Source organism: Emys orbicularis, chromosome 15 (genome assembly GCF_028017835.1).
Source record: "Emys orbicularis isolate rEmyOrb1 chromosome 15, rEmyOrb1.hap1, whole genome shotgun sequence".
NCBI lineage: Eukaryota > Metazoa > Chordata > Testudines > Emydidae > Emys > Emys orbicularis.
In genome coordinates, this window is record NC_088697.1 from 10,476,479 (window position 1) to 10,492,829 (window position 16,351).

The following is a 16,351-nucleotide window of genomic DNA, read 5'->3' on the forward strand; positions in this document are numbered from 1 at the left end:
TTCCACCAAGCCCTTTCCCCGCAGACGGACATCGTCAACCCTGCCACGCTGGGAAAACGCTCTGTCTCTTTGTAACCCAGCAGGCCCAGCCCCCTCCCAAAAGCGTCGAACCCACAGAGACTTTTTAAACCCTCCCAGGAACGGCGTCTGCATCAAACACTAGAGAAAGAGCAGCATCAAAGGAGCCCCCGACGCTGTCCCGCCAGCAGGGCCAGAACTAGACAGAGCCAGGAAGCGTTTTTTCCTCTCTCTGCTCCTCACCCCGTCTACAGTGGGTGTGTCTGGGTGGGTTAGAGATTCGGGAATCTCCCACCACTTCTTTCTCCTGACGCCCTCTTCAGTCGCGCTCTCTCTCCCCTATCTCCTCCTGCCCTCGAGATGGGAGACTGGGCCACCACCCCGTTCTTGGGGGTGTTCTCTTCCCCTCACAGGACCCGCTCCGCCAGGGCCCGGAAGGCTGGATGCCAGGCAGGAAGATAAGCTTTATCCACAACTCAATACAAGGTCAGTGGGAGACATTTAAGGGCCCGGGTGAAGCCGGTCAGCCTCGCTGACAGAAACATCCCTTTTGGTCTGAATCATAACGAGGGCAGCAGCTCTGTGGCTCCCAGAGACACGAGGAGCAGAGATGGGGGAGGAGGAAGCGCTCACTGTGCAGTCAATTTCCTGCCCGGCCCCAGTGCTTTCCCTGAGCTCTCTCTCAACCACCTGGACGCTCTGATCAGGAGATCCTGTCAGCAGCGTCTGGGGCTAGTCCTAGCGGGAGAACTTCCCTACCTTAGCTAGGCTCAGAAGGAGCTTTAATGAATGTCTCTCCCCAGCACAGACCCAGCTGTTTCTCTGCAGGCAGCATCAGGAATAAATCAATGGGAACACGGGGCTTCCGTCTGATAAATGATGGATACAAGCAAGCGTGTTCTTATCTAAAACTACTATTTATTAGATATTAAGCGCACACACACACACACAGTAGGTTTAGGACAACCCAGATATAATTAACCACAGTCTGAGATGGTTTCGAGTGATCACCAGCCGGGTTTCCAGAGGCCCTTGTTCCATCCAGCTGATGGGGAGTTTAGATGCAAGCTCCTTACCCTAAGAAAAGCTCCCTCGGACTGCTCCAAGGTGTTTACTTTCACCTAATCTTTTATAGCAAACTCTAACAAAGCACATAACCCACAGGGACTCCTCTCCTGGGTCACCAATTCTCCTCATTTCAACAAACTGCTCATTATCTCAAAACACTTCTAGTATTTCTAGCCAGAACAACAATACGTCTGGGGCACTTCAAACCCAGGTCGCTGTTCACTTCCATAACTTTCTGTCCCATCCTCCCATTCTGGTTAACCAACTGCAAGCCTGCTGCTGTCTGTCCTTGTCTCATACAGGCCTAAGATCATTCCTACGTCAGTGGTATTGGGGTTTCAGACAGCAGTGGGGGGAGGGATAGCTCAGTGGTTTGAGCATTAGTCTGCTAAACCCAGGGTTGTGAGTTGAGGGGGCCATTTAGGGAACTGGGGTAAAAATCTGTCTGGGGATTGGTCCTGCTTTGAGCAGGGGGTTGGACTAGATGACTTCCTGAGGTCCCTTCCAACCCTGATATTCTATGATTCTAATCTACAAAATCGCTGACGGCAGGGCTGTCACGTCCAGGGTATATGCAGGAATGTCAAATTCCAGGGTAACATTCCTAGTGGATGATGATCAGGCCGGAATTTTTCATGACTCTCGGCTGCACTCCAGCAATGCAACAGACCTGGGCATGAAGCCTTCTCTGCTTAGGACACTTGAACTTGTACAGAGCCTGTCACACATCTCAGCAACACACGAGACTGCAAAAACCTCAGAGCGGTCCTCTACCTTCTGGGCTGCCTCCAGCATTCCCTGGCCTGGGCCCAAGATAGCGAATAGATCACGTAACGCTCTGGGAGGAAGCGTGTAGGCACCAGCTACGCTTCTCTGGCACAACAGAACTCTCTACAAGAAGGGTAAAGCTCATAAAAACCTAAGAACGGCCACACTGGGTCAGACCAATGGTCCATCTAGCCCAGTGTCTTGTGCCAGATGCTTCAGAGGGAATGAACAGAACAGGGCAATAATTGAGTGATCCATCCCCTGTCGCCCAGTCCCAGCTTCTGGCAGTCAGAGGTTATGGGGCACCCAGAGCGTGGGGTTGTATCCCTGACCATCTTGGTGAATAGCCATTGATGGACCTGCCCTCCATGAACTTATCTTTTTGTTTCCCCTTTAACCCAGCTCATCTGTGAGGGAGACAGAGCTTTCTGAGAGTCTGGAATGGACGCTCCTAGGAACTAAAGACCATCCCAAACCTCACCACCTTCCACTCCGAGCGCAAGGTGCTTTTTTTTTTTAAGGTTGTCTCCTCTAACAGCAAATACATCGCAACTATGAGTCTATTCAGACCCATCACCACCAGAAAGTGAAACCGGCAGACAACCCTACCAAAACGAGACACTCCGGTGCACAAGCTTCTCCCGCAGGAGAGAGGAGAAGAAAACAAAGAACAACATGTAACTGATGAGTAGCTACCTTGTTTAATGACTGGAAACTCCTCACGTACCATGGTGCTGTGTGCAATACAAGGACCTAATCGAACAGAGATGCTGCACCTCAACCCCATAGCAATACCCAGAGACCTCTGGTGATAGGATCTAATGAAACCACCTCCCCACAGAGACAGAGGCTGATCATTGGGGAGCCTCTTCCCACCAATCCTGACCCCCACATCAGGGGTAAAGACTCAGAGCAACCAGTTTTCACTCCAAAACATGAAGTTCCTGTAGTTTTGAAGGGTGGAAAGAAAAAAAAACCCCACCTATTTCTTTGATTTTTGACATCAGTATTTAATATTACCACCCATGGATGGCCATGCATACAGGCCACAGGGAGCCCCATGCAATGTGGCTTTAGCCGGAGAAGGGAGACATTTCAAGTCGGAGATAACTAGAGCGAAAATGGGGCAAAAACTGAATAGCGGAGAACGTGTAATAAAAATGCAATGCCTGATATACAAAATGAGAAATCGGAGGGGATTTTAAATGAATGTTTGATCAGTTAGAAAATGATGGCATGCCCCTGGAGTGCCGTTCACATGGGCAGCAGGAAGCCTTGGGCGACACCACTTTAAAAAGGGAAAAGGCGGGGTTATGGGGCTGGATGTTTCTCTGACAAAGTGGGGAGGTGTGGGGCGGGATGGCCTAGGTCCGGAGGCCCTACATCACCCTGCCCCAGAAAAGAGCAGCGAGAAGTCCTCCAGGCAGCCTAGAGTGGCTGCAGAGGAGCGGCCAATCAGAGGGGCTGATGGAGCGACCAATCCGGGGCCGGAAGGGCCCTATATAAGACAAGCAGCAGGACCAGGGAAAGGTCAGTGCGGGCAGGCTGATGCCCAGGGGGACTGAGCACAGAACCTGCCCAGGCCAGCGAGGTTACTGAGATGGGCCCCACTGATCTGGTTGAAGTGGCTGGGTGGGGAGTGCAACATCTGTCATGGGAAAACTCAACCTGGCATTAATGATTTCACCTTCTTTCTTCCCTGACTGCCTCTCGTAGGCTTTCCCCTGCTCATGATTCCGGGAAACCTTCCCTTTATATCTTCCTGCTAATCTCCCGTGTGGTTCTTCCGGCTTCACTTTCCGCCGCTGAGACGTCTCCTCCTCATTCTTACTCATCCTCCCGTCTCTGCTGCTGGGGTGGAGGGAGAAGTGAGACGTGGGTCGTGCCCTGTGCCGAGGAGAAGGGGCAAGTGGGGAAGAAACCAGATTAAATGGTGGAGAGATGGGGTCGGGGGGGGGGGGAACTCAGGGGTTGAATCCGCCAAACTATTCCCCATAGGGGAAGAGAGGACGGGATCAATTCTGCTTCCACATCCCATCGGAAAACTCAGGGGGAAAGGAGGTGAGAGAGGGAGCTGCTGCCAGGCATCAGTGACGATGCATGGGGCTAGCACATCTGCGGGGGGCAGCCCTGACCTCAGAGCTCCCAGCTGTTTCCCACAGACCCTGAGATTTTTTTTTGAGTGGGTTTAACTAATTCCTTACCTGTGCATGCAGTTCTCAGCATCTCCCTTCCCTCATAGCCCTGCAGATTCCTCGGGTGACCCCTGGCTCTTGTGAGATGCAAAAGCGGGTAAATAACCCCCCCCCCTTATTCATTTTCTGCACACGACTCATGATTTGAGAGATTTCTATCATATGCCCCCTCCATGGTCTCACTTCTAAGCTGACGGTTTCCAGTTCTTTTAATCTCCCCTGGCACAGGAGCGGTTCCGTGCCCCTAATCATGTTCGTTGCCCTTCTCTGTTCTTTTTCCAATTCGAACAGATCTTTGTCGAGATGGGGCAGGCCGTATTCAAGCTCGTTTCTAAGCAGCGAAATCCTGGGGCTCCATATTTAATTATCTGCATCTCTGCTGGGAACACACACAGCCTCGCCCTCATCGTCCAAGGGACACCTCAACCCCAGAGAAGGCACCTCTGTGTCCCAGAATATAGAGACTCCAACCAGAGGGGGAACTGCTCTGGGTCAGCATCTGACTGACAGACGGGCCCAGTGGAAAATGAGACTGTCCTAGGGAAGCCGGGGGCCAGTGAGTGTGAGCTAGCGGGATGCAGCCTAGGAAGGCCTGGTAAGGTGGTCAGAGGTTTCTCAGAGGGATTAGATGCCAGGAAAGCACCATGTGAGAAATTAGAGAATCTACTGAGTCAAGTGCAGTGGGAGGGAGTGTTAAATTCCCCCCAGCCCTAGGGACAAGGCTAAAGAATTAGACTCTATAATTCGGGAGCAACAGAATCTACGAGTGCTCGATCCCCCGAGGTCACCCAAACGGGACAGGCCTCTCGTTGCTGTTCGCCCAGGGGTCAGGCACTCATCCAGGGGGCGAGAGTTAATATTGGATCAGGGGTGTCCCGCCTCTCAGGGGAGCGCCTGAGCGCTGGGCTAAAGAGAGATTCTCCTGCTGTCTGTGGCCCAATTAATATTTAATCGATTCCATTCGTTACTTCCAGTGGCATGAAGCCAGCAAGAAGATTGAGAGCCCCTCACACCTGGAGTCGTGCAGCGGTGGTGGCCCCTAAGTCACCAAGCTCCTGGAGAGGGGTTCCCATCTATGGATCACAAATTAGCCACACTGCCCTGTAACGAGTTGACCCCTGGGAGGGGGGTGATGGGGAAATTCAGGGGTGGGGAGTACGGGGAAATCCCTGACCCCTTCCAAGCCCTGTTGCTGGCAGAGAACGGCCACCCTGGCTCCACCCCAGAAGCAGCCGGGTCTCGGGGCTCCCCCAATGACCCCCTGCCCATTTGGGGGAATGATCTGGGACAATTTCCCACCTGGACAAGGACAAATGGCTGCCTATCAAACGGGGTGGGGAAAATCCCCCACATCAGAGGAGATTTGAAATGGACATTTTGAGAATTGGAAAGAAAAAGTGGGGCAAGCGCGGAGGAGGGGAAGAGAGAAAAGGCGGATAGTTTGAGAGAAAAGGGGGAAATCTACGTGGATTTAATGCACCTTTTTTAATGAGGGGGAAAGGGCAAAACTGGGGGAGAATTTGATCAGTATTAGAGAGAGAAGAGGCAGCATCTGCAGGGACTTGATGACCCCCTTTCTCTCCCTAATGTCCAGCCGCACAGAGACAGGGAAAGCCACCGCACTTCCCCCCCAGTCCCTGCCCCCTTTTCCATCCCTTCCCTGCCCGACCCCTCCAGGCCCCCCGGGGGCCCAGCTCTCTCCCCACCTGGGTCCCCCAGTTTGGCCCCCGCTGGGTTTGCAGCTAAGCCGCTTCCCGCAAGCTCCTTAGCAGCAACGGGGCAGTGTCCCGGGGGCGGGGGGAGCTGGGAGATTTAATGCCCCCAGGTTCCCTTGGGCAGAGAGTCACTTTCCTGCCCCCCCCCCCCAGCACGTTCCCACGGGCTCTGTCCATTACCTGGCTCCGGAGTGGATGCGGGCAGAGTCCGGGGGGGCTTGTCCCCCCCCGCGGCCGGGCAGGGAGGGGTTAATGCCGGGCTCCCCCCCGCCCAGCACAGACTCGCCCCCGTGTCTGATGCGCTCCGGGCTTTGTTCTCCCGGCTCCTGCCTCCTTCCTCCCGGCACCCACCGCTCCCAGCTGCGCCAGCCCCTTCCTGTGCCCTGTAACCCCCCCCCCTCCCCGGGCTGTCTGCAGTGGGGGGGACCTGCCCCCTGGGAACGGGACAGGGGTCACGTCTCCCAGCCAGAGGGGGAAGGGGATGGACCAGGAAAGAGGGGAGAGAGAGACACTGGACAAGGGCCTGCAGCTGCAGGGGAAATCAAGGGGGGAGAGAGATTCCCAAATCTGCCCCCCCCCCTCCATTGGCTGCCCCATCCCTGGGCTGATCCGCGCTGCGGACAAAGACCCCCAGGGCGAGGAGCTCAGAGATCCCCCCTCTCCCTCCAGGACACGCCTGTAGGTTTTTCATAAATGATCTGGAAAAAGGGGTAAACAGTGAGGTGGCAACATTTGCAGATGAGACAAAACTACTCAAGATAGTTAAGTCCCAGGCAGACTGCGAAGAGCTACAAAGGGATCTCACAAAACTGGGTGACTGGGCAACAAAATGGCAGATGAAATTCAATGTTGATAAATGCAAAGTAATGCACATTGGAAAACTTAATCCCAACTATACGTATAAAATGATGGGGTCGAAATTAGCTGTTACCACTCAAGAGAGAGATCTTGGAGTCATTGTGGATAGTTCTCTGAAAACATCCACTCAACGTGCAGCGGCAGTAAAAAGCAAACAGAATGCTGGGAATCATTAAGAAAAGGATAGATAATAAGGCAGAAACTATCATATTGCTTCTATATAAATCCACGGTACGCCCACACCTTGAATACTGCGAGCAGATGTGGAACAGCTTCTGTATGAGGAGAGATTAATAAGACTGGGAGTTTTCAGCTGGTAAAAGAGATGACTAAGGGGGGATATGATAGAGGTCTATAAAATCATGACTGGTGTGCAGAAAGTAAATAAGGAAGTGTTGTTTACTTCTTCTCATAACACAAGAGCTAGGGGTCACCCAATGAAATTAATAGGCAGCACATTTAAAACAAACAAAAGGAGGTATTTCTTCACACAACGCAAAATCAACCTGTGGAACTCCTTGCCTGAGGATGTTGTGAAGGCCAGGACACTAACAGGGTTCAAAAAAGAACTAAATAAGTTCATGGAGGAGAGGTCCATCACTGGCTATTAGCCAGGATGGGCAGGGATGGTGTCCCAGCCTCTGTTTGCCAGAAGCTGGGAATGGGCGACAGGGGATGGATCACTTGATGATTCCCTGTTCTGTTCATTCCCTCTGGGGCACCTGGCATTGGCCACTGTCGGCAGACAGGATACTGGGCTAGATGGACCCTTGGTCTGACCCAGGATGGCCATTCTTATGTTGTTTCCTTCAGCCCAGGCACCTGCCTTGCTGAGGATAGGTCTAAGCTACCGTCTAAGTCAATGTAAGTTACCTGGCTCAGGGGTGTAAAAAAGCCCCCCTTCGCCCCCCCAGCGTGCTAGTTTCACACTGTCCACACCGGCGCTACGGCAGCAGGAGATGCTTTCCCGTCTGCATAGTGTGTCTTCACCAGACGCGCTATAGTGGCACAGCTGCACGCGGTGTAGACTTGCCCTGAGTAATTGCATAAGTTCGTGGGTGCTCCGTGCAGAAGGACAAGTCCCTAATTAGTTTCTCTCGTGTCTGCATCTTTGAGCTGCCTAAGGACTCACGCTCATGCACACGGTTAAAATAATACATCATGATGCCATTTTCCCCGGGGCCTAGTGGGAGTCACAATGGCCAGGGCTAATATTAGGCCAAACACTCCCAACGGGGTGGCATGATCTGTAGTTAGATTTAACCAAACCAGCGATATGTGTGCGCTCCATCCTGGGTCACTTTATTAGCTCATCATAAACAGGGGCGGCTCCAGGCACCAGCGCAGCAAGCGCATCCCTGGGGCGGCAAGCCGTGGGGGGCAGTGTGCCGGTCGCTGTGAGGGCAGCAGTCAGGCAGCCTTCGGTGGTTTGCCTGCGGGAGGTCCGCTGGTCCCGCGGCTTTGGCGGCAATTTGGCGGCGGGTACACCGAAGTCGCGGGACCAGCAGATCACCCGCAGAAACGCCACCGAATCCATGTGACTAGCAGACTGCCCGCAGGCATGCCGCCGAAGGCTGCCTGACTGCCATGCTTGGGGCAGCAAAAAACATAGAGCCGCCCCTTACTGCTCTAGTGTCATTTACCACACAGTCGCACCGGACTGCTGTGATGAAAGGTGATCAAAACAAAAAAAACCCCACCACCCATTAGGTTACACCCAATCCCAAAGAATCGGTCACTCACCCCAGATCACCAGCTGCTCAAGGAGCTCACCAAAGACAACACTGCCAGCCAATTACTTGGGTAGCTAACTAACATTTGTTAGCTAAGAAAAGAAATCAGAGTCATTCGGAGGTTTAAAGCTGGTAAGTTACATGGCAGGTGAATTAAAGCTTGTAAACCCAACGTGCTAGCAGAGATGTAATAGCGGCTAGTTTTTTGTAAGTGTCTCTGGATTTGCCGAAATAGTATTGGGGATCTCAGTCCTTCCCCTCCCCCCCCCAATTTTACTTGTCAAAATTTCATCAGTCCAGAGATGAGGTAGGAAAGAGAAAAGCGGTAAGGGGTGCCTTTTGTTCTTCTCTTTTATATCATGACCCAGAGAAATTCTGGCTTCATGGGCCACCTGGTGCTGGGGTTGCCCATCCGGCGCTCCAAGGGTGGGGGCGCTGGGGCGCTGGGGCCCGGCGCTTTGTTATGGAATTAAGGAGCTTCATAATGTACATGCTGTGCCACCAGTTCTTCTCAAATACTGTGTCGCTTGCACCTTTTGTGAGCTATGTGCTGCTTAGGGTTAACCTGTGGGTGTTTTCCAGACTCACAACAAGTTTGAGTTACAAACACACAGCAAAAGTTCATAACTCCACACCCAGCGTCGATACACCCATTGTCACAACAAGACAATACAGAGTGGATAATAACGTTTCCAGTGATACCTTACAAGGCATACTTTGTACAAGATTTATCACAATTTTATAAAAGGGTGACCATATTAGTGTAGATGGTCATCTCACCCTTTATACAACATCACAGGCATTATTATATGTTATTATCCTACTAACGCCAAAAGTGCCCCTCTGCCAAGTGAGGACATCTTGGGCCATGCTGCAGGTCGGCTTCCTAGTGCAGGAGAAATCAGTGAGCAAAGTCTAGGTTAATCCTAAGTACGATTTGCTTTATTTACACAAATACACCCATCCCAGAACAGAGGCAAACCCCACACAGACAACCCCCTTCTTCAGAAATCTCAGCACACACCCAACGTCTGGTGCCCAGGAAGCTCCTTTCTGCCACAAATTGTCTCCGAATACAGAGCATAAAGCAGAGCAAACTTGTCTCCCAGAGACTGAACACTTGCTCGCATGCTAAGAAAAAGACTCTGTTAGCCTGTGTAGTAAGCAAGTTCCCCCTACCATAACAGCACCAATTCCTGGTGGAAGAGCTCCAAGGAGCAATGGGGCAAGAGGGGAGTTCTGCTGAAGCTGTGGAAGCCCCTGCTTGCACTGGAGAATTGATATGCGGTGCTTAGGATCCAATTATTTCCTGGGACTGATAAGAGGTGCTCGTTAGTACAGATGAGTGCTGCACTAGAGACAATAATGAGCCATTGAAAAACGTTTTAAACTCATTAAGAACGCTCGGTTGTTACAGCCGTTAGTAATAACGACTGGGTTAGAGATTCCTTTTCATTCATGAATGGAAGACCATGAAAGAAATGCCATCAGTACTTAGGAAAACAGACCACATGACTCATGGAAAAGGATTTTTCCCTCCCAAAAGAAGGCTCTTTGCCTTGCACACGATTAAAGGAACGAGGATGAGCGTGTCACCAATGAACACTGAGCTTTCCACCAGGGATGGAGGAAGGGACCAAAATTACCTTCTCCTTGCTATCCACAAAAGGTGGTAAGGCGTTTCTTCTTTCTGCTGTGTCAATCTTCGATTCATAGTCTTTGATTCAACTGCATTTGAGCCTGTTTGACAATCTTGACCGGTTATTATATTCGAACATGGAACAGCATCATCAGTGCATTAATATAGAAAACTATGGGCATTTCAACATCCCCGACTGTAATCTTCTGGTCTGGTCATCTAATGGGGTCCCATAGGATCTGTTCTGGGACCAGTCCTATTCAACATATTCATAAATGATCTGGAAAAAGGGGTAAACAGTGAGGTGGCAAAATTTGCAGATGATACAAAATTACTAAAGATAGTTAAGACCCAGGCAGACTGCGAAGAGCTACAAAAGGATCTCTCAGAACTGGGTGACTGGGTAACAAAATGGCAGATGAAATTTAATGTTGATAAATGCAAAGTAATGCACATTGGAAAACATAATTCCAACTCTACATATAAAATGATGGGGTCTAAATTATCAGTTACCACTCAAGAAAGAGATCTTGGAGTCATTGTGGATAGTTCTCTGAAAACATCCACTCAGCGGACTATAACAGGGTTCAAAAAAGATCTAGAGAAGTTCATGGAGGATAGGTCCATCAGCGGCTATTAGCCAGGATGGGCAGGGATGGTGTCCCTAGCCTCCGTTTGCCAGAAACTGGGAATGGGCGACAGGGGCTGGATCACTTGATGATTCCCTGTTCTGTTCATTCCCTCTGGGGCACCTGGCACTGGCCACTGTCAGAAAACATGACACTGGGTGAGATGGACCCTTGGTCTGACCCAGTACGGCTGCTCTTATGTTCTTATGAAAGAAAGTCCCCACTTGCAGCTTTCTATAAAGGCCGGTGTTCCTGAAGATACCTGCGTCATGCACCTTCCCAGACCACAAGCGCCTTCAATACCATAGAGAATACTATTGGTGTCCTGCGTCACAAGATGCTCCGGGGCCAACATTAGGATCTGCGTTCCATCGATCGCCCTTCCACAGCTAGGGAATCCCATTGCCGCAAAGCCATGCCCTATTTCACGCACATTCCCAAGAATCACAGTCCTTCGTAGCAGGGTTCAAGTCCCCGGTCAGGGAATACGCCTCTCCAGCTGTTCCATACACCTACAGCTAAAAAGTTATCTCTGGTTAAGGCAGCCCCCATGATCGAGTGTGGCGCTCAAGTCACAAGAGCGAGCAGGGAAATGACCGGCTTCCACATCATTTGAGAGTGCAAGAGAAAGCCAGGCAAGTCCCAAGATATCTACGTGGCCAGCAAGGTGCCCTAAGTCCCCACCGGCATTTAAATTCGGATTGCAGGATTCAAAGCCCTCAGTGCTGGCCCTTACACCATGGGACCAACGACTGCTCAGCTTTTCTCTGCAGACTTCTGAAGGAGAGGACTTTGTTGGGACAAGATGATGCTTCTCTCAAGCAAGGCCTCCATCACCTCTCTGCCCACGCTCAACAGCTCAGCACAGGGCGCTTTGCTCCAGGCCTTTCTTCCTCCAGACTGCGAGGCCGGTGGGCATGACAGGAAGCTGCCCCTTGAGTCCTACCCACTAAGGGCACTTCCCAGGAAACTCCAAGTCCTCAAAAGAAACTGCAAGGATGCCGCAGAGACAATTTTTTAGCTGTAGGGACATGAAAGAACTCAAGAGGTTAATAGCCTGACCAGGGACTTGAACCCTCAGATTAAAAGTCTGATGTTCTACCAACTGAGCTAGCCAGGCTGCCAGAAAAGCCTTTCAGGTTGGTGCAGAAGAGACAGTAGACAGGAAAAAGGGAGCTATACAGAGCAAACGCGGGGTAGGCAACCTATGGAACGTGTGCCGAAGGCAGCACGAAAGCTGATTTTCAGTGGCACTCACACTGCCCGGGTCCTGGCCAGCAGATCGGGGGGCTCTGCATTTTAATTTAATTTTAAATGAAGCTTCTTAAACATTTTAAAAACCTTATTTACTTTACATGAAGGGACATATGAATCTTTAGCGCATCTGGCATGTAAATATCTTGCAATGCCGGCTACAAAAGTGGCATGTGAATGCCCGTTCTCACTTTCAGGTGACGTGAACAAGAAGCGGGCAGCATTATCTCCTGCAAATTGTAACCAAATTTGTTTGTCTGAGCGACTGTCAGAACAAGAAGTAGGACTCAGAGGACTTGTAGGTTCTAAAGTTTTACATTGTTTTATTTTTGAATGCAGTTATTTTTTGTACATAATTCTACATTTGTAAGTTCAACTTTCACGATAGAGAGATTGCACTACAGTACTTGTATGAGATGAATTGAAATACACTATTTCTTTTGTTTTTTGCAGTGCAAATATTTGTAATCAAAAATAACTATTAAGTGAGCACTGTACACTTTGTATGGTGTTGTAATTGAAATCAATATATTTGAAAATGTAGAAAACAGCCACAAATATTTAAATAAATCGTATTCTATTATTGTTTAACAGTGCGATGAATCGCCATTCATTTTTTTAATCACAGGACAGCCCTGGTTCCTGCACAAGTGATTGCCGAGCGGCGAGGGAAAGTTTCCTACAATGGGGGAAGAAACAAAGCAGTTCTGTCACGGAACCTTTGGCAGAGAATTGGCGAGTGCGTCCAGGAAATTTCCCTAGAGAGCTCTCTGGAGGATTCCCGTGACATCTCAGGGTGCTTTAACACGCTGTTGTGACGCACTGCTTAGCTGCACAAGGGTATGTGGAGCACACTCAAACACAGCTTGTCTTGCATATTTCTATCCCTTCCCTGACTTCTAGAATATACAGCAACAGAAAGCTGCACCTCATATAACTGAGCAGCAACAGCTCAAAGAGATCACTTACCAGAGCACCCCTCTTCTGCACCATATGGACCAGAGTGGAAAAGAGGTTCTGACTCACCACTGGGCGACCCTACCGTGTGCTCCATATCGTCCTCCAACTCATCCTCCTTGGCCATGACGATCTTCGCCCAGCACTGCACCGTGTCCTGTTCATTGCTCTTTTCTAACAAGCCACGAGCATTTTGCCCAGAGGTGTCGAAGTTCCTACGGCTGGAACAGCGCTGGCCCGGCCCAGCCACCTCTCCCCACAGACCCAGCAGATCCAACCACTCATCTGTGCTTCAAGCGGAACAGCATTTGTTGCGTGGAGCTGCCATGGTCAGCAGGGCAGATGCGATGTGAACTTTACACCACGAGCAAACAGGAAGTGGAATTTTAAAATTTCCCCGGCCTTTAAAGAGGGAGGGACAGATACTTGTATACCTGGATGCAGGGCAGTGGAGTTGAAACTGTTGGTCAGGATGGGCATTGTGGGACACCTGCTGGAGGCCATCAACAGCGACAAAAGTCCAGCCTGACGCTTTGTCAATATGACTTTTCCGCAAAAAGCTCTACACCTCTCGTCGAGGTGGTTTTATTTTGTCGGCAAAGCAGGAGAGTTTTGCCAGCGGGAGGAGCATCGTAGTGTGTAAACCTGCACTGTTTGGTCGGCAAAAGCTGCCTTTTGCCGACAAAGCTCTGTAGTGTAGACAAGGCCCAGATTAGTGCAAAGGCAGACAATTGAGCAATACATCAAGTAATTGGCTAGCAAGCGTGGGGTGATAATTCCCTCCCACTGGAACGGGCCGCCACCACTGAGACCTATGATTGGGGTGACGTTCACTCCAAGACAATACCGGCATAATTTCCCCATATTTACATTATTCCTTAAATATGACTCATCCACATGTCTTGCAGTGATGACGAGTACCCATAATTTACAAGCTTTCAGGAGAGGCCTCACATGCTACCCTTCCTGGACAAATATCATGGAAGTAGTGTATTAGGTGTGGTGAGTTTGTCAGGTCCGAGACAGGAGTCGCTTGTGAAGAACAGTGACCCCTTTGCCAATTGGCACCAGTGGGCTTCTGTCACACACACACACACACACACACACACACACACACACACACACACAGTCACAGCCTGATATAATAGACAGGCCAGGACATCTCCTAGTTAATAAAAACAAAACAATTGAGACAGGAACAATGAGATCCCAAAATGGCAATGGTTGGAACGCTCCATTTCTCTCGGTCTTTGGATTCATGGGTACTACGAGCTGTAGCTACATCTGATGAACCAGGCGATCGGGTAGCTGGCTCAGCCCTCCATACTAGCAGCTTCTTTCCCAGAGGGGATCAATCTCTCTAAGGCCTGAGGGTTAAATGGCCGTGCTCCACCAGCTGCCCTCCTCAAAAGGAAAAGAGGTGTCAGCTCCTATAACAAGAACTGGTAGCAAAAATATATAACAGCAAAATTGCATCATGCGCCCACCATCATTCTTAAAAATAAATGGAGACATCCTATGACAGATGTCCTGTCTTTCCTTGGCAAATAAGAGAAGCGGGGAAGTCAGTGACTCTTACAGTCTAACTGGGTAAAAGGTTATACACCTTGTCTCCTTGACTAGTTTTCCTTTTAATAGAAATGGACTTTGAAGCTCATCAAAAGAAGTTCCATTTGAAATACAAAAAATGAAAATCTATACTGGGCCAACATTCTCTTCTAGACTATTTCCCACACACATTCTCCCAGCCTAACCATTGGCGTGAGGTTTTCTATCAGAACTCCTGAGGCAAAAGGGAGTCTATTACATCAAATAAACTTTTCAGGATTAGCCACCGTTCTCCGCATGACTACCAAAACAAAACACAAGACAACTTTCCGTTTTCCAATATAATTAAGGGGATCACACCTGGTTAACACGCAGGTAGCCTGATTCCGGGACAAGAAACTTCTCTTCTGGTCAGATCAATTGGTGACCCCTATAACCATAATATACAACTCTCGAAAATCAGGTAACGTATTCAAAGATCACAAAACCTTGTCATACGTGTTAGTTTTCATTTAATCATCACAGTCACTAAGTGAACCTTTGAGTCAAGTTGTGGTTTGAGGTGCCTCCCACTTATGTGAGTTCACATATCTCCAGAACTTCTGCCATGTGTGTTGGTGGAAGGGGTCTCCTCTGTGGGAATATTTGCACCGTGAGAAAAAACTCCTTACTTGTATTTTCACACTTTTTCATCTTTCAAAGTAGGAGGACATCGAGGAGAAGGGATGCAAATGCACAGAACACAAGAGCAAAACCACAATCTGATCTACGCTACAGTCCTATATCGGTATAACGGCATTGCTTAGGTGTGTGAAAAATCCACGCCCCTGAGCGGCTTAGTTATACTGACCTAACGCCCCATATAGACAGCGCCGTGTGGGCAGGAAAGTGTCTCCTGCTGACATAGCTACCACCGCTTGGGGAGGTGGAGTCACTGAGCAGATGGGAGCGCTATCATTTGAGAGTTTCTTCCTTACAGATGCAGCATTTTAGGTGTAGTAGACAAGCCCTGAGACAAAACCAGAGAATCAGGACTCAACATGCGTGTACCCTGCCGTCTGATATTGGAGCTCGACACGTTCATTCCCTCACTGGTTACTATTATTTCCACTGCATGAAAGTCCTTGTTACCCACTCAGGCAGCCAGTCTGGGATCCATGGGGAAGGAATGTCCTCTAAAGAACTCTCTTTCTCTCTCTGCCTTATGAAACTTTGGAGCCAAACAGTGAAGGATGATTGTGCTCAATCTAACCATGGCATCCTTTGGGACTGTAATCAGGGACACTGAGCTAGGGAGTGGTGTTCTACAAACAATTTTCCTTGGGCGGTTGGTCACCATAGCTACCTTTATTGGGGTGAAAACCAAGAACCGGGTGTGTACTATTTCTAACCCCCTTCTTTCTAAATCCTGGGCCTGGGTTAGGGTAAATTGACACGTCTCTGAAGTAGAATCCTTTACCAAACCAGCAGTGTTAGTGCGGAATGGCTTCCCCAAACATGCCCAAATTTTCTTTAATGTGGTGGCACGGGTCTAGGCTAGGAACTAGATACAGGCCTGGATCAGAATCTCTGTACGTTACCAGAAGTGACGTTTCTATTCAAAAATGGCTATTTTTCTGCAGCTATTACATTTTTAACACTGGTTTCATTTTATACATATTTGTGGCTCCTACAAAGGATAAATTCAACAAAAAACCCACTTCTATTCCTTCCACACACTGCATCGTGAAGGGCAGCATTTCCCATATCATAGGATTAGCTAGGAGAGATCTTCTGTAGAGCCTGGGTTACAAATGCTCTGGGTACTGAATACAGGGGCATTTTGCCTAGCTCCAACTCACTTACGGTGGAATTCTCTCCCCAGATCATCTGAGACGATATTGACTTAAACAATGTGATCATCTGCACTTGCTTCAGTTCAGTCTGCTGGGGTTCACCATTTCCGAGTGGAGATTTTAAATCACTGCTG

General features: G+C 49.6%; 1 pseudogene; it reads right to left on the minus strand.

Annotated features, from left to right (window-relative positions):
* LOC135889358 (zinc finger protein 850-like) overlaps window positions 1-16,351 on the minus strand; it is a 473,854-nt pseudogene that overhangs the window by 356,530 nt on the left and 100,973 nt on the right.